Source organism: Chiloscyllium punctatum, chromosome 4 (assembly GCF_047496795.1).
Source record: "Chiloscyllium punctatum isolate Juve2018m chromosome 4, sChiPun1.3, whole genome shotgun sequence".
Taxonomy (NCBI): Eukaryota; Metazoa; Chordata; class Chondrichthyes; order Orectolobiformes; family Hemiscylliidae; genus Chiloscyllium; species Chiloscyllium punctatum.
In genome coordinates, this window is record NC_092742.1 from 13,023,437 (window position 1) to 13,046,543 (window position 23,107).

At 41.8% G+C, this 23,107-nt stretch overlaps 1 protein-coding gene across 3 annotated transcripts in view; it reads left to right on the forward strand.

Moving 5' to 3' along the window:
- Window positions 1–307: 307 nt before the first annotated feature.
- foxn3 (forkhead box N3) overlaps window positions 308–23,107 on the forward strand; it is a 469,004-nt gene continuing 446,204 nt past the window's right edge. For all 3 annotated transcript variants that reach the window (XM_072568100.1, XM_072568103.1, XM_072568099.1), the window contains exon 1: window positions 308–765. The gene's annotated coding sequence lies outside the window, so the exon portion shown is untranslated. The remainder of the gene's footprint in view (window positions 766–23,107) is intronic.

Genomic DNA, 23,107 nt, shown 5'->3' on the forward strand with positions numbered 1-23,107 from the left:
TTCTAACAGATGAGAGACTTAATAAACAATCAAGGTATTTTACATCACACTGTAAACTTTTGCTATAAATTCTGTCTTACAATTGTATACTCCACAACTAGCTGATGAAGGAGCAGTGCTATGAAAGCTAGTGCTTCCAGTTAAACCTGTTGGACTATAACCTGGTGTTGTGTGATTTTTAATTTTGCCCACCCCAGACCATCACCAGCTCCTCCACATCACGTGTGCACCCTACGCAGCCTGGAGCAGCACCCGAGGACGTCATGCGTCATGGCGTAGAGACGCGCCGTGCGTGCGTAAACCAGCGCCAAGATGGCGGCGGGGCCCAGCCATTGGTTGCTGTTACGCTATCAGGCGCCATTCCTACCGCCCGAGTTCCTCCCGCCGGACCGAAGGGCCTGGAGGCCGCTCTGTGGGCGTCAGCCGGTCGAAAAACACCGACTTTACCTCAGGAATTTATTGGCCGGGCCGATCTGCGGGGGGTTGGCTGGTGGGGGAGGCATTTCAGCGGCTGTCGTTGTTCGTTCGAGGGGCCCATGGGGACCTGAGGCGGAGGGAGGTAATGCTCGGCCGGATTGTCTCCTTGGCGACGGCCAGGGAGATCGTGGCGTTATTGAGCGATGTTACCCCCCCCCACCCCCACCCCCATCCCTTTTTTTTTAAATAAGCACTTTTTTATTCCAGGGGGTGGGGAAAAACCACGAGCGCTGGGGGAAAAAAAAATCCCTTGTGTTCGTCAACAGCCATCTTTCCATGACATGAAGTGTAAGTAGACAAAAACCCAACTGTATCTTTATGTATTACATTTCTGCTGCTGCTTCACTCGAGAACATTGTTTCCTATACATTACAACTTATTTCTCTTCCACTTCCCCCTCCCTGACAAAGTGAAGTTGCAAACTCGGCAAAAGATTAGGGAGGCTTGAATAGTTTCGCTTGTTTATTTTTGTCCTATTTTAAAAGTCCATCTCGAACTTTTGTGTGTACATCTACATACATATAGATAAATATTATGTATTTATAACGTGGTTTTGTCCTTGAAATACAGTCCAATGTGTCTTTGTCCTCACCGCTTTTACTTATGCTAAATTTTGGTATTTGGTTGGAACCTGGACTCCTGACATTGCAGCTAAAGTTTGGTTTAACTGCACCAAGCGGGCGAAATTTTGATTTTTTTTAAGTGTTTGGGGTTGTGATTGTCATTGTTCTAACTGAAAGCGACTTGAAATGTTTGTATATTGTATCAAATTTAAATGCAACTCTCCTCTCATTGTCCTACCCAAGTTTTATACTCTATTAAGACAGTTAAGTAAATATTTTTTTTAAGAAAAGGAGCTATACCTCAACCCTTTCCGGGCAGCCTGCTGCTCAGTGTTTGCTTTTCTCTTTAATGGATAATTGTGTCCGACTACACTTGTTTCCCCCTGCTGCGCACATTGGTTCTTTAAGTTGTTTCTTTTTATTTGCAGATTTTGTTTTGGAACATTCGCCCTTTCCCTCTTAAGATGTTGCTGTTTTCATGTAATGTCATTGTATTGCATTGTCATCCTCTGCTATAGGGAGCAGTGTTAGGCAACACCGCAGTGTCCTCAACCTCTGTCCTCTGGTAGGATAATGGTCTTTACCTTGTGATGGTGAAAGCAAATCTCAAATTCTCGTATCAAGGATTGTTATTGTTTAAATCCCATTTGATAAACATACTGAATTCTCCTGTTAACTTCACATTTTTTTTGAGGCTTATCTCAGCGTAAGTGTAACTTGTAGAAATGGGAATGTGTAAATGTCGCGGCCTTTCCCTAAAAGAAGCCTGTTTTGTTTTGGTCATGCCTGAGCTTTGCTCAAATTGGTCGTTTCAGCAGATAGCATTTAATCCAAGGTGACAAGGCAACTGTTTCCAAGGGTAGACAACTCTGGAGAAAGCCAAAGCCATGGACCTGCCACTTGACCTTTTGACAGTTAGGTGGTCGAATGAAAAGATGCACCAGCAATTAACCCAGATTATGAAGTTCGCACACATCTTCGTGATTTACAATCCGTTTGAAGCAATGCACAACGGCGTCTTTAAGTCTCGCTGCGCTGCAGATGTTGTCTATAAGTTCAGGACTGCAAAACTGGATGAACTAAGTCGATGCGTTTAATGTCGCTCGTCCATTCGTCGAAAACAACGCTTGTGCTATCTATGAAAGACTGTCGATGCTTCAACAGTTTCGCACTCTTCCAAAAATAGAATGCAAGGGATTGTGGGCAGGAGTCTTGTGATTTTTTTTCTCTCTGTATAATGTAAACCAGATGCTATGTGCGGAGGAATTGCCACGCAGCTCAAACCGTGTACGACTAAATCATTACGCCCACTTCGGAGGCACGGGATCTGATTACTGACTACCGACCTTAAATTGGATGTTTGTTTTGAAACAATCAATGAACGGATTTCGGCGGCTGAGTTAAATAGGACAGAAGGACAAAGATGCAAAGGACAAAGTTGATTTTTTTTCTTGTTATGGCATGCTAACAAATACGTTTACAAAACGCATACTGAAAACAACTTAGTCTGATGTATTCATTTACAATTATATTTGAGGCGTGGTCCTACAAAGTAACTGCCCGATAAGGTGTTTTTTTATATATATATTGCTCCATATATTCAAACGCGTTTTCAACGCAAGGTATTAGACCTTCCTAAAGATACATTGTTATTTAAAAGTGACAATCGTGCGCTTCAAATCAATTACACACAAGGAATTCCAAGTTAACTCCTCCTTTATGTACGGGGACCACAGTTGGAAGCATTCGGCTATTGGATTGCTGTAATGTTTGAAAATAAACCTTATCTCATTGAAATAATTGTCCATTACACAATCTTTTTGTGTTTATATGTTCTGACATGTATCGACTCATTAACAAAATGGCCTTGAATTGCACTGATTCTTTATTTTAATGAAACGGTTATATTTTTAAAACTTTTGATTTTCATAATTGAAGTTTTAATGTATTTGGGGTTCAGCAGAATATGTTACTACAATGATATATTGTATGAATTCTGGTTGCATAGGGAGTGTTACAGATAGAAAAAGTTATATTCAGTGCGAAATTCTTCTATAGACTTTCAACAATTTTCTTAAGGCCTGATCATGTTAACCCATAAAGATAATTGGCTCTGCACTGGTGAAATACTCATTAAGTGTTTTAACTTGATCTAATAAATGTGTGTTAAGTACTATTAAGCTCCAAAGACTGACTGCTTCACATGGAGGGATTAGTTATTACCACATTCTTATCCTTAATGTAACTTGCTTCATGTGACATAATCCAACCTCTCAAATTTCAAACTGTTTGCATACAAATTGTAATGAAAAGAGGGAATAAAAGAGCGCTGATCTGTGTTAGTTACATGAATTGATACAGTAATGAGGGTGTATGTTCATGCTAGTGATTGAACACTGCCAAAAGAGAAATTAATCACTGATATAAAAGTGTAATCCTTTCATTATAGATTACAAAATGCCTTGATGACTTTCTGCATTTGAACATTAAATGCATGTTTTTATTGTATGTAGCCCAAATAATCAATTGGTTAGACAAAACTGGTTTCTTTACATTCTTAAAGATTAAATTATACACCTAGTTTACTATACACTATAGTTAAAATTTATCCAATAAATAAAGCTCCACTTGCTGAACCTTCAGCTACAAGTTGTAACACTAAATTCATTCTGGTTGATCTTTTCTGGATTTTCTCTATTAAGGAACTAAACTGGACACTATCCTGTGTGCAACCACAAGTATTGCATTCATAACTTATTGAATTCTACTAGCAGTTCAACACATGCTGTTAAGGCTTGCAACTCTAGTTTAAGGCCTTTAAAATTCAGCATCTGTATGTGACTTTTTTGTTTCAACCCTCACCTATAAGGAGGTAGCCCATACGTGAATTGCAGCACTAATCCTTCATTTATCCAGAATGATGGATATCTGCAAGGTACCTAGTGTCTCTACATCAGGTTGTATCCTGTCTGTTGCGTTGCTTTTGAGTCTAGGCACTTTGATAAGCCATCATCATACTGGTCATTACATTTTGATCCTTGTTAGTTCCTTATTGTAATTTCATTTTTATGTAATTTCTACTATGGATTACTAGCTATTATATAATTGATTCTTTTTTAATTTGCATTTTTGCCCTTGCTACTCTTTTCCCAGTTGAGCTTCTTGTGAAGCAATTGTCATCAAACTCCACAGTCAGATGTGTAATAATCTTGCAAAATCAAACAGTGGATGTTGGAAATCTGAAATAAAAACAAGGTGTTAGCTATGCTGGCATATGTGGAATAATAGTTAGTCAGAACTGCAGAGATGTGTTTATCCACAGCCACCAGTTTTAAATATTAACTTGTATAGAATCAAAGAATGGTTACTACACATTTTGCTGATCATGCCTATGTCACAGATATTTTGCTTGTGCCATACCTCCGCCCTATCTCAGCAAGACTCTGCAGATAATTATCTGATTTTCTTTAAAATGCAATTGAATCTCCCTCTATTATAATCTCAGGCAGTGCATTCCAGTTCTTAACCACATGTCTAAATGGGTGTTTTTATGCCCCTTCTGGTTCTCCAATCATATTGTTGTGCACTGCTTAATATTTCTACTGTTGGGAACAGTTACTCCCTACCTAGAATAAAACACAGATGCTGGGGATCTGAAACAAAAACAGAAATCACTGGAAAATGCAGCAGGTCTGGCAGCACATATAGGAAAAAAGTAGAGTTAACATTTTGAGATCAGTAACTCCTCTTCAGAACTGTTAGGATTGGCAAAACTTGTATTTATGCATAAGTGTATATGTGTTTGCATGTGGGCTGGGGCAGTGGGGTGGATGGTGTGATGTTGAAGGGAATAGCTGAGTGGAAAGATGGAAATAGAACCCACAGAAGAAAGGAGTAGGTAAATAGAGAATGCATAGCAGGACAGAAGAAATGCTAACGGTGAGAAAATGGATTCATTGAGCTGAATGCAGCCCATATAAGATGGTAATGGACCTAGGAGTATGTGAGAATGCATGACTACTAAAATGACCCATGTCAAAACAAGACTGCATGTGTTTAAAAAAGGAAGGATGGAATCAGGCTCTAGAGTTATTGAACTCAATGCTGAATTCTAGGGTCCCTAAGCGGAAATGAAATATTCTTTGAGCTTGAGCTGAGGCTTGCTGCTTACCTACTTAATCTGTCCAGACCCCATTGATTGAGCATATCTGTCAAATTCTCTTCATCATCCTTTCCAAAGATAACCCAGTTTTGGATGTAAGTTTGCTCGCTGAGCTGGAAGGTTCATTTCCAGATGTTACCTAATAGGGTGACGAAACATCTTCAGTGGGCCTCCAGGCAAAGCACTGCTGATGATTCCTGTTTTTATATGTTTGGGTTTATTTGAGTTGGTGATGTCATTTCCTGTTCTTTTTCTCAGGGGTTGGTAGATGGGGTCTAACTCGATATGTTTGTTGATGAGAGTTTCGGTTGGAATGCCATGCTTCTAGGAATTTTCGTGCGTGCCTCTGTTTTGCTTGCCCTAGGATGGGTGTGTTGACCCAGTTGAAGTGGTGTCCTTCCTCATTTGTATGTAAGGATACTAGTGAGAGAGGGTCATGTCGTTTTGTAGCTAGTTGATCATGTATCCTGGTGGTAGTCTTCTGCCTGTTTGTCCAATGTAGTGTTTGTTACAGTCCTTGCACAGTATTTTGTAAATGACATTAGCTTTACTTGTCTGTATAGGGTCTTTCAAGTTCATTATCTGGTGTTTTAGTGTGTTGGTGGGTTTGTGGGCTACCATGATGCTAAGGGGTCTGAGTCGTCTGGCAGTCATTTCTGAGATGTCTTTGATGTAGGGCAGAGTGGCTAGGGTTTCTGGACATGTTTTGTCTGCTTGTTTGGGTTTGTTGCTGAGAAATTGGCAGACTTTGTTCATAGGGTACCCATTCTTTTTGAATACACGGTATAGATGATTTTTCTCTGCTTTGCGAAGTTCCTCTGTGCTGCAGTGTGTGTGTTGGCTCGTTGAAATAATGTTCTGGTGCAGCTTCGTTTATGGATGTTGGGATGGTTGCTTCTGTAGTTCAATATTTGGTCCGTATGTGGCATTTTCCTGTAGACATTAGTTTGAAGTTCTCCATTGGCTGTTTGCTCTACTGTGACATCTAGGAATGGCAGTTTGTTGTTTTCCTCCGCTTTAGTGAATTTTATGCCAGTAAGGGTATTATTGATGGTCTTGAAGGTTTCCTCTAATTTGTTTCGTTTAGTGATGACAAAGGTCATCACCCACCAACACACTAAAACAGCAGCTAATGAACTTGAAAGACCCTATACAAAGAACAAGCAAAACTAATGTCATTTACAAAATACATGCAAGAACTGTAACAAACACTACATTGGGCTACCAGGATACATGAACATCAACTAGCCACAAAAAGACATGACCCACTCTCACTAGTATCTTTAGATACAGATAAGGAAGGACACCACTTCGACTGGGCCAACACATCCATCCTCTGACAAGCCAAACAGAGACACGCACGAGAATTCCTAGAAGCATGGCATTCCAACCGGAACACACTCAACAAACATATAGTTAGACCCCATCTACGGCACCCTGAGAAAAAGAACAGGAAATGACATCACCAATCCAAAGAAACCCAAACATTTAAATAGAAAGCAGGAATCATCAGCAGTGCTTCGCCCAGAGGCCCGCTGAAGATGTTACCTAGCAGGGTGATGAAATGTCTGGAAATGAACCTGCCAGCTCAGTGAGCAAACCTACTTCCAGAACCTCAACCTGAGCTACAAATCTTCTCAAAACTCGCTATAACCCAGTTTCTCCAATTTAATCCTTACATCAAGTCTCTAATGTCTAGAACTGCTCTAGTAAATCTCTGCTGCATTTTCATTAATACCTTCACATTATATGGGTTGCATTCAGCTCAGTTAACCCATTTTGTGGCTGTATGGTCCCCAGAATTAAACACATTTCCAGTTGTGCACACCAAGGGGGAGACAATGCCTAATGTTGTTGCTGCATTGTTAATCCAGCGACTCTGGATTATGTTCTGGGCACTCGGGTCCAAGTTCCGCCACGGCAGGTGGTAGATTAAATTCATTAAGAAAATAACCTGGATTTATGAGTGTAATGATGACCAATTGTTGAAAATATCCTATCTGGTTCATTAATTTCCTTTAGGGAAGGAAGCTGCTAACATTACCACATCTGGCCTACATGTGACTCCAGACTCAAAGCAGTGCAGTTCACTTTTAACCGCACTCAACGATGGGCAATAAACGCTGGCCTAGCCAGCAACTCCCTCATCTTGTGAATGAATAAAGAAAAAAGTTGTTGCAGTTGAGGTCAAACCAGAAATTTAAGGTTAATTGTGACTTCCATGCTTTTATACACTGCGTTGAGTGTGTGGTGCTGGAAAAGCACAGCAGGTCAGGCAGCATCTGAGGATCTGGAGAATTGAAAGTTCGGGCATGAGCCCTTCATCAGGAGTGGGTTTTCCCTGATGAAATGTCTATTCTCCTGCTCCTTGGAAGCTGCCTGACCTGCTATGCCTTTCCAGCACCACACTCTCAACTCTGATCTCCAGCACCAGCAGTCCTCACTTTTTCCTTTTTATACACTCTGCCTCTATTTATAAAGCACAAGATTCAGTGTACTCATTAGCTCTATTCATGACCACTTATGTCATCTATGGTTTGAGCACACATGCCCCAGATGTCTGTAAATTTGTATTCTCTTTAGTTTTCTCAGTGTATCATTTAATACTTTGCACTGTTTCATGAGCCATATGTCTGTCCCCTCTAATAGCCTATATGTTTGAGTGATGAGCTGACAAAGTGGAGGCTTGTGCAATTACAGCAGTTAAAAGGCATTGGAATAGTTAGATGAATAGAAAGGGTTTAGAGGGATATGGGCCAAGTTCTGGCAAACGGGACTAGATTAATTTAGGTTATCTGATTGGCATGGACGGGTTGGACCGAAGGGTCTGTTTCCATGCCGTACATCTCTGATGCAAACTTTTAACTGAATGAAGACATTAAAAATTGACCTCTAGTGGATTTCAAGACAAGGGGGTACATTTTAACAGTAAGAGGAGAGAGATTTGAAAAATAAGCAAGAGGGTGGTTTGTATGTGGAATGAACTTCCTGAGACAGTGGTGGATGTGGGCACAATTTTAAAGTTTAAAAGACATTTAGACTTTGGTTTGAATACAAATTTACCTGAATAGGAAAGATTTGGAGGATCATGGGCTAGGAACAGGCAGGTGGGACTATTTAGTTTGGGATTGTTTGGCATGGACTGGTTGTGCTGAAGGGTCTGTTTCTGTGCTGTATGATTCCATGACACACGAACTGAATAGAAACTGTTGTGTAAGGATTGGTGCTAATTTACCTTGGGCAATATGATGTGGAGGCGTTAGTGTTGGACTGGGGTGGACAAAGTTAAGAATCTCACAATAGGTAACGAGCAGCGCTTTGAAAGCTTGTATTTTTCAAATAAACCTGTTGGACTGTAACCTGGTGTTGTGTGATTTTAAATTTACCTTGGGAAAAGGAGTTTTGCTTGAAATATCCAGGCTGCATAATAATTAGCTAATAGAACTGCATTTCTAGAAAATGATACTAAGACAAAGTTCTGGATTTTCAGAGACTGAAGTTTTAAGTAAAAACTTCATAGACGTACACCAAAAACAATTTATATATGCTGTCAGGTTCTAATTAAATATTAACTGGGGCAATACTGAGCAATTTTAAAAGAATGGTGAAGAAGGGAAGAAAGGGTACATACAATATCTGACAAATACAAAGTACTGTAACAGACTCTGAAAACATTACAAGTTCTGTAAAGTGTATAATTGAATCTAGACATTCTGCAATGGAAGTTCGATAATCTTCATGTAACAGTTTAATTGGAATTCATCAACTCAAGAATTTGAATATAAGTTGGTGAGAATATTTTGCGGTCTTTTATTGGAAACTAATTTTGGGTTTTTTGGGCAACCATAATGTTGGGTATTGAGGGGAGGAGAAGTGGGTCGTCTTATTCATTTTGGATTATGTTCATTCTGAAAGCAGTAGTTTTCTAATGGTCGGTACACAACCTATTTTGTTTATCTTTCTGAAACTGAATCTCAGATTTTATAGGTTATTGCAATAGGGATGGAATTTGTTTTAAAACAAATAATTGCAGATGCTGGAGATCTGAAACAAACAACCACTGGATAAATTCAGCAGATCCAGCAGCATCTGTGAAGAGAAAATCAGTTAAGATATGGAATGCTTCCCAAATTTGTTATCGTTGTGCAGGGGCCAAGATCAGCTATTGTGTTGCCTTTTTTTGTACAATATTTGACATGAAAGCATGCTTTCAAACTTGGAAATAGTACTGAAAAGTAGTCTCTCCTCATCCCTGCATTGTAGCTTTTTTTGAAGTTTGACCTATTTTTCAAAGAGCAGTCCATAACTTGTAGTTAAGAAAATACATTCAGACTTTATAACATTGCAGTATATTATTGCATTATGCAAACTGCACTGTAGAAAATACATTTCATAAGTTGAAATTAATGCTGAGTTTAGAAATCAAGGCATCTTTACATTTTGAACATGCTGATGATTCCTGCTTTAGTGAATTTTATGCCAGTAAGGGTATTATTGATGGTCTTGAAGGTTTCCTCTAATTTATTTCGTTTAGTGATGACAAAGGTCATCACCCACCAACACACTAAAACAGCAGCTAATGAACTTGAAAGCGAAATATGGTGGCTACTGGAAATCTGAGCAGATACAATGCTGGAGAACCTGAACAGAGAGAAATAGAGTTAAGGTTTTGAGTCTGTATGGTTTTTTTTCCGTTCCAAGTGCTGCCAGATATGCAGAGTTCCTTTACCACTAGCTGTGCTTATTTGTTTCAATCTTTGAGGAACTGTCAGTTTTTAGAGTCATACAGCATGAAACAGATCCTTCAGTCTAACTAGTCCACACTGACCATGTTCCCAAACAAAACTAGTCCTACCAGCCTGGGTTTGGCCCATATCATTCCAAACCTTTCCTATCCATGTATTTATTTGAATGTCTTTTAAACATTATAACTTTACCAGCATCCGTCAGTTCCTTGTGCAATTAATTGCACACACAAACTACTCTTTGCATTAAAGTTGTCCGCAGTAGTTTTAAAACAGCAACTAATGAACTTGAAAGACCCTATGCAGACAACAAGCAAAACTAATGTCGTTTACAAAATACCTTGCAAGAACTGCAACAAACATTACATTGGACAAACAGGCAGGAAACTAGCCACAAAATGACATGACCCCCTCTTGCTAGTATCCTTACATACAAATGAGGAAGGACACCACTTTGGGATGACATCCATCCTAGGACAAGCCAAACAGAGACATGCACAAGAATTCGGAGATGAATGACATTCCAACTGGAACTCTTATCAACAAACGCATTGATTCGGATCCCATTTACCGGTCCCTGGGGAAAAAAAACAGGAAATGACCTCACCATAGGAAATGACATCACCAACCCTAGGACACTCTCTAAATAGAAAGTGGGCTACACCACCAGTGCTTCATTCAGAGGTTCACTGAAGATGTTACCTAGTATGGTGATGGAATGTCTGAAAATGAACCTTCCAGCTCAGCGAGCCAGCCTACATCCACCGTATTACCCTTGAACAAACCATTGGTTATCCCTAATCATTCCTTGCCTTCAGAGTCTCTTCCAACAACTAACCTATTACCGATGTCAGAGTCACTGGTCTATAGTTTTTAGGCTTCTCCAGTCTTCCTTAACTAAAAGCACAATGCGGTCCATCCTCCAGTCCTCCAGCACCTCGCTCATGTTTAAAGTTGATACAAATATTTCTGCTGGGGGCTTTGCAATTTCTTCCCAAACTTCTCATTTGATACACTTGATCAGGTCCTGGAGACTTACCCATCACATCCTCTTCTGTCATGTGAACTGTTTTCAAAATATCAATATTTAATTCGACGAGTTCTGTAGCCTCTGTTTTTTCCTCCACGTAAAAACTGATGTGAAATATTCATTTGGTATCCGTCCAATCTTCTAGGGTTCAACACAGAAGACCTCGTTGATTTTTAAGTAACCCTACTGTCTCGTTGCTTGTTTGCTATGATTCTATGACACGAAGTACATTAAGAGCAATGTACAGCATGGAAACAGACCCTTTGGTCTAACCTGTCTGTGCTGACCAGTTATCCTAAATTAATCTAGTCCCATTTGTCAGCACTTGGCCCATATCCCTCTAAAGCCTTCCTATTCATGTACCCATCCAGATGCCTTTTAAATGTTATAGTTGTACCAGCTTCCACCACTTCCTCTAGTAGATCATTCCATACATGCACCACCCTCTGCATGAAAACATTGCCCCTTAGGTGTCTCTTATATCTTTCCCCTCTCACTCTAAACCTATGCCCTCTAGTACTGGACTCCCTCACCTCAGGGCAAATACCTTCTCTTTTTACCCTATCCATGCCACTCATGATTTTATAAACCTCTGTAAGGTCGCCCACTCAGCCTCTGACACTCCAGGGAAAACAGCCCCAGCCTATTTAACCTCTTCCTAAAGCTCAAAACCTCCAACCCTGGCAAATCTTGTAAATCTCTTCTGAGTTCTTTCAAGTTTCACAACATCCCTTCTATAGCAGAGAGACCAGAATTGCAGGCAATATTCCATAAGTGGCCTAAACAATGTCCTGTACAGCTGCATGACCTCCCAACTCCTATATTCCATACACTGACCAAAAAAGGCATGCATACCAAATGCCGCCATCACTATCTTATCGAGGTCGGTGTGGACTTGTTGGGCCGAAGGGCCTGTTTCCATACTGTAGGGAATCTAATCTAATGGGATTCCACTCTAGATTGAGGGAGTCACGGTGGCTCAGTGGGTAGCACTACTGCCTCAGTGCCAGGGACCCGGGTTCAATTTCTACCTTGGGTAACTGTGTGGCATTTGCACATTCTCCCAGTGTCTGCATGGGCTTCCTCCAGGTGCTCTGGTTTCCTCCCACAGTCCAAAGATGTGCCGGTTAGGTGAATTGGCCATGCTAAATTGTCCATTGTGTTAGGTGCATTAATTAGGGGTAAATACAGAGAAGGGGAATAGGTGTGGGTGGTTTACTCTTTGGAAGGTCGGTGTGGACTTGTTGGGCCGAAGGGCCTGTTTCCATACTGTAGGGAATCTAATCTAATCCACTCTAGATTTGGGTGGCATGGTGGCACAGTGGTTAGCACTGCTGCCTCACAGCACCAGGGACCCGGGTTGAATTCCTGCCTTAGGCAACTGTCTGTGTGGAGTTTGCACATTCTCCCAGTGTCTGCATGGGTTTCCTCTGGGTGCTCCGGTTTCCTCCGACAGTCCAAAAATGTGCAGGTTAGGTGAATTAGCCATGCTAAATTGCCCGTAGTGTTAGGTGATGGGGTAAATGTAGGGGAATGGGTCTGAGTGGGTTGCTCTTCGGAGGGTCGGTGTGGACTTGTTGGGCCGAAGGGCCTGTTTTCACATTTAGTAATCTAGTAGCTGTGACCCCACTTTCAAGGAACTATGAATCTGCACTCCAAAGTCTCCTTGTTCAGTAACACTTGTAGGACCTTACCATTAAGTATATAATTCCTCCCCATATTTACTTTTCCAAACTGCAGCACCTCACATTTGTCTAAATTAAACTCCATCTCCCACTCCTTGGCCTGCTGGCCCATCTGATCAAGATCCTGTTGTACTGAGGTAATCTTCGCTAACTGCGGCACCTCCAATATTGATGTCATCTGCAAACGTACCTCCTTTGTTCACATCTAAATCATTTGTATAAATGACAAAAAGTCGTGGACTCGGCTCCAATACTTGTAGAACACCACTGGTCACAGGCCTCCAATCTGAAAAACAACCCTCCACCACACTGTCATTCTACGTTTGAGCCAGTTCTGTATCCAAATAATGAGTTCTCCCTGTACTCCACGAGATCTAACCTTGTGAACCAGTCTCCCATGGGAAACCTTGTCAAACGCCTTACTTAAGTACATATAGATCACGTCTACCGCTCTGCCCACATCAATCTTCTTTGTTACTTCAAAAAACTCAATCAAGTTTGTGAGACATGATTTCCCACACCCAAAGCCATGTTGGCTATCCCTAATCAGTCCTTGCCTTTCCAAATACATGTGCATCCTGTCCCTCAGGATTCCCTCCATTAATTTGCCTCCCACCGACGTCAGGTGCACTGGTCTATAGTTCCCTGGCTTGTATTAGCACCTTTCTTAAACATTGGCACCACATTTGCCAACCTCCAGTCTTCCGGCACCTCACCTGTGACTATCGATGATACAAATATCTCTAAGAGGCCCAGCAATCACTTCGCTAGCTTCCCACAGAGTTCTAGGGTACACCTGATCAGGTCCTGGGGATTTATCCACTACTTCTGTGTTTCAAGACATCTGGCACTATTTCCTCTGTAATATGGACAATTTTTGAGATGTCGCCATCTATTTCCCAATATTCTATATCTTCCATGTCTTTTTCCACAGTAAACTCTGATGCTAAATACTCGTTTAGTATCTTCCCCAATCTCCTGCGGCTCCATACAAAGGCCGCCTTACTGACCTTTTGAGGGGCCCTATTTTCTCCTTTAGGTAATCTCTTGTCCTTTGGATTCTCCTTAACTCACTTTGCCAAAGCTATCTCCTGTCCCCTTTTTGCCCTCCTGATTTTCTTGAGTGTGCTCCTACAGCCTTTATACTCTTCTAAGGATTCACTTGATATCTCCTGTCTGTACCTGACATATATGCTTCCTCCTTTTTCTTAACCAGACTCTTGATTTCTCTAGTCATCCAGCATTCAGTACACCGACCAGCCTTTCCTTTCACCCTGACAGGAATATACTGTTGCTGGACTCTCCTTATCTCATTTCTCATTTTGCAGCTGTCCCTTTTCCCTGTGAACATCTGATCCATTTCAGCTTTTGAAAGTTGTTGCATAATACTGTTGAAATTGCAATTCCTGTAATTTAGAACTTCAGCTTTTAGATCTGGTCTATCCTTTTCCATCACTGTTTTAAAACTAATAGAATTATGGTCACTGGCCCCAAAGTGCTCCCTCACTGACACCTCAGTCACCTGCCCTGTCTTATTTCCCAAGAGTAGGTCAGGTTTTGTAACTTCTCTCGTAGGTACATCCACATCCTGAATCAGAATTTTCTTGTACACCTTCAACAAGTTCCTCACCATCTAAGTTAAAAATCTCAACACCAGGTTATAGTCCAACAGGTTTAATTGGAAGCACACTAGCTTTTGGAGCGTCGCTCCTTCATCAGGTGGAGTGCTGCTCCGACAGTTGGTGTGCTTCCAGTTGAACCTATTGGACTAAACCTGGTGTTGTGATTTTTAACTCTGTATACCCCAGTTCAACACCGGCATCTCCAAATCAAGGCTCACCATCTAAACCCTTAACACTATGGCAGTCCCAGTCTAAGTTTGGAAAGTTAAAATCCCCTACCATAATCACCCTATTATTCTTAGAGAGAACTGAAAGATCCTTACAAATTTGTTTCTCAATTTCCCTCTGACTATTGGGGGATCTATAATACAATCCCAATCAGGTGATCATTCCTTTTCTTATTTCTCCGTTCCACCCAAATAACTTCCCTAGGTGTATTTCCGTGAATATCCTCCCTCTGTACAGCTGTAATGCTATCCCTTATCAAAAATGCCACTCCTTCCTCTCTCGTCTCCCTTTCTGTCCTTTCAGCACCATTTGTATCCTGGTACATTTTAAGCTGCCAGTCCTGTCCATCCCTGAGCCATATTCCTGTAATTGCCATGATATTGTAATCTCATTTCCTCACCATGTGCTGAGTTCATCTGCCTTTGCTGTTAGGCCCCTTGCATTGAAATAAATGCAGTTTAATTTATCACTTTGTTCTCTGCTTTGTCCCTGACTGTATGGCTCACTCCTTTTCCCAGCTGTACCAGTTGCCAATTGATCTCTTTCCCCCCTACATCACTGCGTCCCATCTCCCTCTCCCCTTCTTCCTCATCTCCCCCCTTACTCGTTAAAATCTTCCCGAGCAGTTCTTGCCGATCTCCCTGCCAGTATATTAGTCCCCTTCCAATTGGTTGGCAGTTGTTGGAGTTGAGTACTGAGGCTGTTGCTGCGATCCCATCATTGTGGGGCATGCTGGTATAGAGTGCTGAAACGTCCATTGTGATGAGGAATGTACCTGGTTCAATTGGTCCATGGGTGCTGAGTTTCTGTAAGAAATCTGTAATGTCGCGTCAGAGGCTGGGGGGTCCCTGTACAATGGGTTTCAAGATGCCTTCGACATAGCCAGAGAGGTTCTTAAAGACTCGTACACTCATGCAGAGCCTCTGTCATACACTTCCACCCTCTCACAGACCTATACCCCTTTACACACACTCACAGGCTCTCATAACCACACCCTTCCCACACGTGTGCACACATGCACACCCACATGCACATTTAAGTTTGTGGGATGAATTTTTACCTGCAGAATTACATTTTACTTTGCTCAGTTTGGCCATTGTGGCACAGGCAGTCTCACAGGGCAGCTCGCACCTTTTAAATGCATTGTCTGGGCTGACATGACACGGATTGTTTTAAGTTCACTTGAGAATGTAACTTTTAAATGTTCGGCGATTTACATATGAAAGAACTGAAACCAGCATGTTCATTCTAAAAGATGAGCGACTTAACAAACAATTAAGGTCTTTTTCAATACATAATTTCAGTTACATCACACTAAGCTTTTGCGATAAATTCTGTCTTATGATCTTATACTCCCCAACCACCTGATGGAGCAGCACTCTGAAAGCTAGTGCTTCCAAATAAATCTTTTGGACTATAACTTGGTATTGTGATTTTTAATGTTATCTGGCATTGTTGTGATGAATCAAATTTTCTATTAGCCTTAACATAGACAAGACTGCATGCAGAATCCCAAGTTATTGCATAATTCTCAGTTTTCTTCGCACACAAGTTTAATCACCAATATTGTCTCCTTACCATCCTCCTCAGACTTACCCCTCTCAGCTTCACTCACCCATTCCTATGATGTTACTTCATCTTTTGTTTTACTGATTCTTGCCTATTGCTCTGTCTTGCTAATTCTGCACTTGCATTTCTTCTCTGGTTTAACCCCTGGACTGATCCATTCCAGCAAAGTATTCCACTCAGATTATTGCTTCTGTGCTGTCTACCTTGAGTACTCCAACTCCCTTTTCAGCCTTGTGCCAAAGCCTGTCTTCAGTAATTCAAGGTCTCTCTCTTATATCCTGCTTCCTAATGCTCTAACTGGTGGTCACTATTCTTAAAACTTATCTTTATATTCGCATTGTTATGCTTTCAGTCTGTAGTGTTCAAATCTTCTTTCTGCCTGTCTTTCTCATTATTCTATCCTCCTCATTTTTTCCCAACTGTGAGAAGTGCTGCAAGAAATTCTATAACATGTCACTCTATCTGAAGGATTTCTATAGCAGGTGCTGCAGTATTATGTTTTGCTCTAAGGCCATAAGTTTCTGCCCAAAAATGTATACATTTACTGTGCAATAATACAGTCCCACTTAAGTCTTTCAAGCTGTGAAATTAGAACCTGCCATCTGCCAGGTTTAAATTGATTTTGTTTTTGAAGGTTGAAGTTCAAATTGTCAGTGCAGTAAAGGTGAATATATATTTTTTTATATCTTATGTTGATGCTAAATTGAACAGTACATTTCTTTTTTGTTCTTAAATTGTGAATTCATTTTGATAAATTGGAATGCTTATTTGACTGTATCGGAAGATTCTTCACACCATTCTGTAACTTCAGTTTTATTTATACAAAATACCTCATTGTAATTTTTTTCTTCATATAAAACCAACATTTCTGGTGCATTAAATCTGTCAGTGCTGCTTTTCTTTCATTATAAGGTTTGACACTTCTGAGATTTATTTTTACCCAACTTTAATTTATCCTAAATTTAATGTGACTTATTCAAAATTTGCCTGACAATAAGCCTGGATGGATGGATTGTTAAAGATCAAAGGAACGCTTGGAATTGTTTTACTGAGAAAAAGGTACTAGGTATTTAGGCTGGAGACAATAGCTGCAGTCTGAGTCTTCCAAGGTCAGAGAAATGCTGTGGACATCTGGTTGTGAGCAGTTGTAGCGCTTACTGTCTATTTCTAAGATGAAAGGGAGTTGGGATCAAGGAGAACTACTTGTCATTTCTCATTGAATGTGCACTTCATGTATTTTCACATAATTTCATTTTCGTAGAATCCTCAGTGAGGAACCAGGCCATTCAGCCCAACAAGTCCATGCTGATGCACCAAAGAGCATTCCACTCACTCTTTCTTCCCCTCTTTCCCCCCCCCCCCCCACCCACCTCTGTATTTCCCATTGCTAATCCACCTCACCTTGCGTTATCCCTGGGACTATGGGCATTTTAGCATAGCCAGTTCACCTAACCTGTACACTTTTGGACTTGAGGGGAAATTGGAGCAACCAGAGGAAACCAATGCAGAAATGGGGAGAATGTGTCAATTCCACAGTCACTCAAGGCTGCAATTGAAGCCAGATTCCTGGTGCTGTGAGGCAGCAGTGCTAGCCACTGAACCGCTGTCTCACATTGTGGGGGATGAGGAAACAGGAAGTTACTTTGAAAGTTTACAGATTTCGCTACAAATCAATGAATTTAACATCTGGACAGAAGTTGTCTTTCCATTCAAAAATGGCTTCTTGAATTCGAGCTACCACAGCTGGATGCAGAAGGAAGATGGTCTCTAGTCAAAGAAGTGCCTTTTTTTGTCTTCTCTGACATGCAGGAGATTTATTTTGGCATGGCCAGGGAAAAAGAATCCTTTTAAAACACACTTTATTTCTGATGGTGGATTTAAGAAACTCTTTGTAAACTGGAAAACACCTGGAGACACACTCTAGTTCTTGTTTAGTTACAGAACATAGAACAGTACTGCACTTGAAGAGGTCCTTCAGCCCACCATGTCTGCACTAACCATGGATGACATTTCTAAACTAATCCCATCTGCCTGCACATGGTCTATACCCCTTTATTCACTGCCCATTTTTGTATGTGTCTAAATGCCACAAATGCTGCTGTCATATATCTGCTACCATCTTCCCTGGCAGTGCATTTAGGCACCTACCACCCTTGTGTAAAAACGTTGCCTTGCACATCTCCTTTAGACCTTTCTCTCTTTTCACTTTAACTTGTGCACGCTAGTAATTGGCATTTCCACCCTGGGAAAAAGACTGACTATCCATCCTACGCATGCCTCTCAATATTATGTACTTCTATTAGGTTGCTCCCCAGTCTCTGCTGTTCTAACAACAGCAATTGATGTTTGTCCAACCTCCGCTTACAGCTAATTTACTCCAATCCAGACAACATCCTGATAAACTTCTTCTGTTGTACCCTTTCCCAAAGCCTCCACGTCCTATAGTGTGGCAACCACAATGGCACATAATACTCAATGTGATCCTACTAAAGTTTTAAATGGAGTTACAAGACTCCACTGGAAGCAGACAGCTGTGGACCATTTACTGTGAAGTCTGCAGAGAGCGAGATAAATACGAAATGTTCCTCTTTTAATGGACAAAATTTAACATACAAAGAAAATAATGTTTAACCAATGTTTATAGTCCATTTGTTATAGTGGAGGTTCTAGTTTTTTTGTGAAATGTTGAATGACCAGTTTAATTTGTGAAAAGCTGTTGATTTCCATATAGTGCACATTATAGGACACTACAGAGACTGGAAATCTATTTTTTTAAAAAGTGCTGAAACACTGTTGGGTCTGGCAGCCGCTGGAGACATTCTGAGCATGGGATGTGGAGGACAACAAAATGTCTGTGACAGGGTAGAAGACAGGAGAGTTTCTTTTTGATAAGAGTTCCTCATACAGGGCGAAAGGGAATGGTGATGGAGCAAGAAAGGAAACAAAACATGCAGCTACAATGGATGCGATGCTAGTATTGAGCTTCACTGGAATAGTGCAGGAGGCTGATGACCAGTGTGTCTGCATGAGAACAGGGTGGAGAATTAAAATTACAGACTACAAGCAGCTCAGGATCATGCAAGCTGAATGAATGGTGTTCTCTAAAATACTTACCCAATCAAGATTGGTTGCTTTTCTCCTCTTTCCCACCAGCCCTGTGCAGAGGAGACCACATTCAGAGCAGTAAATATGGGAGGTTAAATTGAATGACATGGATATCATTGTTTAACCTGGGGTAGTTGTGTGAGGCCTTAGTGAGTGGAGGTTAGAGCAGGTGCTACACCTTCTGCCTTGGCATTGGAAAAGAACTGTGTGAAGGCTGTTGGGGTGATTGGAGAGTGGACCTGGGCATATGGAACAAATAATTCCTTTGGAATGCTGAAAGGAGTATAGAATATGTTTGCAGGTGATGGAAGATGATCCATTGAATGCAAATGTTGATGGGTATCAGATGTGACCAGGATAGATGAACTGGAATCATGAGATGGGATCCTGACAGGCTGCAGTGAGAGAGAGTAGACGAGGTAGCTGTGAGAATTAGTGGACTTGTAATGAATGTTCTTAGCCTAATATCAAATGGAAACTGAAGTTGAGTAAGTGAAGGAGTGTGTTGCACATGGATCAAGGAGAGGTAGTTTGGCCACGCTAAATTGCCCATAGTGTACAGGGATGTGCCTGCTTGGTGGATTCGCCATTCGAAAGACTTTCACAGAAAGTAATACTGTACAATGTTGGTCCAAGGAGTTTCTGAAACTGCTTGGAATTGGTGCATTGGTCTGTATTTACCTACTCAGTGGAAAACCTAGACTGGTATGCCACCAGTGATACAGACTTCATTAGCAAATGTGTGCAGGACTGCATGCCAAAGAAGTCTATTCGAGCGTTCCCGAACCAGAAACCTCGGATGAACCGGGAAATCTATCATTACCTAAAGACCAGGCGGGCAGCATTCAAATCAGATGACCCAGACTAGTGTAGAAAATCCAGGTATGACATCTGCAAAGCCATCAAAGATGCTAAGAGGCAGTACTGGACCAGGTTAGAGGCTCAAACCAATCATAGGTATCAAGGCCTAAACAAAACTGGATACGAAATGATGCAGAGCAAGATGAGGGACAAAAATGTATCCCTCCCTGATGCGCTCAAGGCTTTTTATGCTCATTTTAAGCAGAATTCCAGTGGGGTGAGGTGTCACCTCCCTCAACAGCCGCAGATGCACTTGGTCTCTCCGTCACCGCTGCAGACGTCAGATCAGCCTTCCTGAGAGTCCAACTAAGGAAGGCAGCGGGCCGTCTTCAACCTCTCCTTTCCTACAAGTCAAAGGCCCGATCTGCTTCAAGACCGCCATCATCCCGGTACCCAAGAAAGCGCATGCAACGTGCCTTAATGACTACTGGTCAGTGGCTTTGATTTCCATAAGAGGCTGGTCGTAGCCCGCATCAACTGGAGCCTTCTAGCCTGCCTTGATCTCCTGCAATTTGCTAACCGCTGTAACAGTGTGATGCCATTTCCCTAGCTCTTTAAAATACCTGGACAACAAGGGCACCTATGTCTGACTCCTGCTTATTGACTACAGCTCTGCCTTAACAACATAATCCCCTTCAGACTGAGCTCAAACCTTGGCTTCATCCTGTGCAACTGGATCCTCCGCTTCATAGCCCACAGACCGCAATCAGTGAAAATAGATAGCTGAACACTGGAGCCCCCACACTGTTGCATTATTAGCCCCTTACTGTACTCGCTATACACGACTGTCGCCAAATGCTGAATGAATACCACCTACAAGTTTGCCACCACTTTGGTTGGACGGATATCAAATCGCGATTATTCAGAATACAGAAAGGAGAGTGCTTGGTATTGTGGTACAATGATAACCTCTACCTCAATGTTTGAAAAACAAAAGAACTGATCATGGACTTCAGAAAGCAGAGAGGAGACCCTGCCCCATCTACATCAGTGGAGCTGGGTTTGAGAGGGTTGAGAGCTTTGAGTTCTTAGCAGTGATGATAACTGGCAATCTGTCCTGCACTTCCCATGTAGATGCACGTCCTCTGTAGATGCGATGGTCAAGAAGGCACAGCAACGCTTCCTCTTCCTCAGGCGATTTAAGAAATTTGGCACGTCTATAAGGACCCTCACCAACTTTTACAGATGCATCATAGAAAGCATACTATCTGGGTGCATAATTGCCTGGTACGGCAGCTGCTCTGCCCAAGATTGTAAGAAGCTACAGAGGGTTGTGTGCACAGCCCAGACCATCACGGAAGTTGACCTTCAATCCATGGACTCCATTTACACTTCTCGTTGCTGCGGGAAGGTTGCCACCATCGTCAAAGACCCTTCCTATCCAGCTAACACTCTCCTACAACCTCTTCCAACCGGCAGAAGATACAAAGCTTGAACATGTACCAACAGGTTCAAGAACAGATTCCTCCCTACTGTCGTTAGTCTAACAAATGGAGATTCTACTGCACCTCCTGTGCAATACAATCTGTGTGCACCACTTTAAGCACCCTTTGGTTTTTATGACCTTGCCTACTATGATCTGCCTTTACTGCTTACAAACCAAGCTTTTCACTGTACCTAAGTGCATGTGACTGCAATAAATTAAATGAAATGTAGAGTTACAGGGATAGGCTAGGTGGGTGGGTTGGAGGGGGGGGGGGGAAGCATTTTGGAGAATTGGTGTGCGCTCCATGGCAGAAATGGGTGCTGGAGATCAGAGTCAAGATTAGAGTGGTGCTGGAAAAGCACAGCAGGTCAGGCAGCATCCGGAAGAGCAGGAAAATCTATTTCAGGCAAAAGCCCTTCATCAGGAATAGCCCTGAAGGAATAACGTTGATTTTCCTGCTCCTGGGATGCTGCATGACTGCTGTGCATTTCCAGCACCACTCTAATCTTGACTCATGCACTCCATGGGCCAAATGGCCTGCTTCCACATTAGGGATTATATGTGACTTGGAAGTAAAGTTGAAGATATCCAATTTGGGGCAAAGCAGAAAATGGTACTGATGTAGTAATCAGTCTACACGAAAGAGCTGTTGAAGTGGCCTGAGAAGGATGAGAACAAGGAATATTACATATTTTCCATAAAAATACGGGCATAGCTAAGACCTGTAAAAACTACTTATTTGAAAGAAGTAAGGTAATAAGGTGGAGGAAGGTGAATGGTAACTGGTTTGAACTCTGTTCAAGGAAAAAGTGAAGACCCCCTCAGATTGTCTTGGAGACTAGAGATGTAGAGAGATTGGTGAAGAAATGGCTAGGACCAGGAAATTGGAAACTTAAAAGTGGAGGTCATCAGAAGAGTCATGGATCTTGTTAGGAAGTGATTCTGAAAAGGAAGGAAAATTATGTCAAAATTGGAAGGACTGGCTGTGTGTGGAAAATCATGTCTTCCCAGCCAGATTGTTTGTTTGTTTTCTCTTGAAGCAATGATAAATTTATGAAGGCAGAGCAGTAGCTGTTGCCTGAACACTTCAGGAATGCATTTGGCAAGGTTCCGTATGGGATCTGGGGGAGCTAGCTAATTGGATACAAAATTGGCTTGAAGGTGGTGATAAAGTTTGCTTTTTGCACTGGAGCCCTGTGACCAGTGTGTGCCATAAGAATCAGTGCTGGGTGCACTGCTCATTCAATATATAAATGATTTGGACATGAATATAGGAGGCATGGTTAATAAGTTTGCAGTGGGCAGTGATGAAGATTCTCTGAGTATAATAGGACCTTGATTGGATGGGCCGGGGGCCAAGGAGTGGCAGATGGAGTTTAATTTAGATAGATGAGGTGTTGCATTTTGGTAAGGCAGGACTTGTACAGTTCATGGTAGGACCCTGGGGAGTGTTGATGAACAAAGAGACCTAGGGGTTCAGGTGTATAGTTCCTTACAAGTGGAATTGCAGGTAGACAGAATGGTGAAGAAGGCGTTTGGTGTGCTTGCCTTCATTGGCACTGCCACATCATGACTAATGTTGGACTGGGATCGACCAGGTCCGAAGTTGTACGGCACCAGGTTATAGTCCAACA